Raw genomic sequence first — 3,614 nt, 5'->3', positions numbered from 1 at the left:
TCGCTCTGTCGCCCAGGCTGGAGTGCAGTGGCGCGATCTCAGCTCACTGCAAGCTCCGCCTCCCAGGTTCATGCCATTCTCCTGCCTCAGCCTCCCGACTAGCTGGGACTACAGGCGCCCGCCCCATGCCCGGCTAATTTTTTGTATTTTTAGTAGAGATGGGGCTTCACCGTGTTAGCCAGGATGGTCTCCATCTCCTGACCTCGTGATCCGCCCACCTCAGCCTCCCAAAGTGCTGGGATTACAGGCGTGAGCCACTGCGCCCAGCCGCTACCAGTTTTTATCTCTTAAATATTTTGTGACTGTTTCTTGAATTCATATAACCATCTTTTACTGCCTTCAGATTTCATCATCTCCGGGCTATAGTCACAGCTTTATAACTAGTCTTCTGTTTTGTCCATCAAATTAATCTTCTATACAGCTGCCAGAGCAGTCTCTCTGTAATTCTAGTCAGCAACTTTGAACTCCATGTAATTTTAGTTACTAAATACGTGTTGTTCTACTGTTTCTTGCTTCAGTGCCTTGTCTGATGCTGTGTCTTCTACCTCGAATATTGCCTTTTGCCCCCTCTTCCAACCTTGCAATTTCTTATCTTTGAAGATTCATCTTAGACCGGGAATAATAGCAGTAATAATAGTAAACAGTTGTAATGGTGCTTACCATGAGTCAGGCACTGAAGCACATAACATGTATTAATTCATTCAGTCCTCACAACAATCCTATGAGGCAGGCACTGCACTTACTCCCATTTACAGATGAGGAAATAGAGACACAGAAGTTGTGACTTTATTAAGGTCCCACCATGAGTGGCCAGGTCCGGGTTGGAAGCCAGGCAGCCTGAAGATGGTTTACTTTCAGCCTCTCCTACGCACCCTCTCTCAGCTTCTGCCATTCCCTTGACTTCCCCCACTGCAAAGGGTAGTTAGTTATCTTTTCTTTGCTTCTGCAATAACTCACACGTGGCCTGATATTTTTGTTTTAAGCATTTCTGAAACTTCTGAAATTTCTGATCAAGGAGCCAGGATTATAGATTGTTTAATTGCTGGTTCACTCTCTCTCTTTTTTTTAACTATTTATTAAAGTGGCTAAGTTGGAAATGACTTCTTCCATTATTGTGATCTTAGTCTTCTCTGTGAAGCCTTGTCTGAATATCCAGTCTCATTTAGATATTTTTTCTTTGTGTCTCTATAGTACATTGTTTTTTTGATACGGGGTTTTGCTCTTGTAGCCCAGGCTGGAGTGCAATGGCGCGACCTAGGCTCACTGTAACCTCCACCTCCTGGGTTCAAGTGATTCTCCTGCCTCAGCCTCCTGAGTAGCTGGTGTTACAGGTGCCCACCACAATGCCCGACTAATTTTGTATTTTTTTTTTTTTTTTTAAGACGGAGTCTTGCTCTGTCGCCCGGGCTGGAGTGCAGTGGCCGGATCTCAGCTCACTGCAAGCTCCGCCTCCCGGGTTCTGTCTCTTATACACATCTAGATGTGTATAAGAGACAGAGGCTGAGGCAGGAGAATGGCGTAAACCCGGGAGGCGGAGCTTGCAGTGAGCTGAGATCCGGCCACTGCACTCCCGCCTGGGCGACAGAGCAAGACTCCGTCTCAAAAAAACAAACAAACAAACAAACAAACAAAATTAGCAGGGTGTGGTGGTGGGCGGCTATAATCCCAGTTATTCAGGAGGCTGAGGTAGGAGAATCGCTTGAACCTGGGAGGTGGAGGTTGCAGTGAGCCGAGATTGCACCATTGTAATCTAGCCTGGACGACAAGAGCAAAACTCTGTCTCAAAAAAAAAAAGAGAAAAAAAATGAGATAGTCTAGAAGGTTCTGAGAAAATACCTAGCAAAGTTAACACAGTTTTGTTAATAATAACAATAATAGCCATTATCATTTATTGAGATTATGAAAGCTCTATTCAAGTGAAAATACAAAGTACCATTCAAAGTTATATAAAAGTAGTTTGAGGATTATCTGCTGGTTTAGACTATCTCGTTGCTGTCTTCTCTTCATTAGGAGTTGAATTAATGAGTTTGACAGTTGACAGCTTATTTATTTTCCTTCCAAAAAGATATAGCTAGAATAGGAAAAGTCAGTAATATTGCATCTTAGATTTATATAGTGCTTTTTAGCTTTCTGTAAATATTCTTTTAAAAAAAACTTTTAAGAGACAGGGTCTCACTGTGTTGCCCAAGCTGAAGTGCAGTGGCTCAATCATGCTTACTGTAACCTTAAACTCGTAGGCTCAAGTGATTCTCCCATCTCAGCCTCCTGAGTAGATGAAACTACAGGTATGTGCCCCCATGCCTGGTTAATTAAAAAAAATTTTTTTTTGTATAGGTGGGGTCTTGCTTTGTTGCCCAGGCTGGTCTCAAACTCCCAGCCTGAAATGATTCTCCTGTCTCTGCCTCTCAAAATGCTGGGATTTACAGGCATGAGCCACTGTGCCCAGCCTCTATTTTGTTTTATAGTAGTATCACTGTGAAATGGATAATAGGACACATATTATGGCTATTTCACTGTAGAGGAAACAGAGTCAAAAGCACTGACTCTCCTAAAGTCATCCCATAGCTAGTCTCTTTAACAGTGACAAATGTTAACTAATCCATAGCAGATGTCACTAATCCATAGCCTGTGACAGCAATGTGGAATTCTAGATGTGGCAACCCACTGTGCATTTTTATAATCACATTTTTATTTTCTGTTAATATTAAATAGTTTCTTTTATGATAACACTCTGAAGATAACTGTATTGTTTATTAATTTTAACTCTTGTAGTTATTGGAACCAATTTACATATATACTGGGATTTAAAAAAAAAAAGATGGGCTGGGCGTGGTGGCTCAGGCCTGTAATCCCAGCACTTTGGGAGGCCGAGGCAGGTGGATCACCTGAGGTCAGGAGTTTGAGACCAGTCTCACCAACATGGTGAAACCCTGGCTCTACTAAACATAGAAAAATTAGCCGGCCGTGGTGGTGGCACCTGTAGTCCCAGCTACTGGAGAGGCTGAGGCAGGAGAATCACTTGAACCTGGGAGGTGGAGGTTGCAGTGAGCTGAGATCATGCCCATGCACCTCAGCCTGGGCGACAGAGCAAGACTCTGTCTCTCAAAAACAAAACAAAACAAAACAAAAAACAAAACCAAAAATGGCAATAATGCCTGTTCAGATCAGTCAACGTGGTTTACCTTTGTAGAGAGTATACCGGCAGCGTCTTGATGCTATTACAATTCTTTGTCAAAAAAGAGATTCCTCGTGCCTCTGAGTTTGAACTATGGCACAGGTGTGGTAGAGGTGAAACATGCAATGAAATTCTGGTCGAGGGAAAACCATGTGAAGCAAAAACACCCAAAACCTTTTAGATGGGCTCCAGGATAAACCTTTCCCAGTCACATCCTCCTTTTCCTCCTGCACACAAGTGACTGGAATGGAATTTAAGAGCTAAAAGGCCCTTCATATAGTTCAGCCATGCAATTTAACAGTTGTAAGAACAGATGAGGTTGAAAGAAGTCACTTGTACAAGGCCGTGTAGTTAGGTCCCTGAAATTTAGGTTTCCTGAGTGATGTTTGCAGTAAAGTGTGTTGCTTTTCTTTTTGTTTTTTTTTTTTTTGAGACAGAG

The sequence above is a fragment of the Mandrillus leucophaeus genome, unplaced genomic scaffold (assembly GCF_000951045.1).
Source record: "Mandrillus leucophaeus isolate KB7577 unplaced genomic scaffold, Mleu.le_1.0 Scaffold335, whole genome shotgun sequence".
Taxonomy (NCBI): Eukaryota; Metazoa; Chordata; class Mammalia; order Primates; family Cercopithecidae; genus Mandrillus; species Mandrillus leucophaeus.
This window is presented reverse-complemented; position numbering follows the sequence as displayed.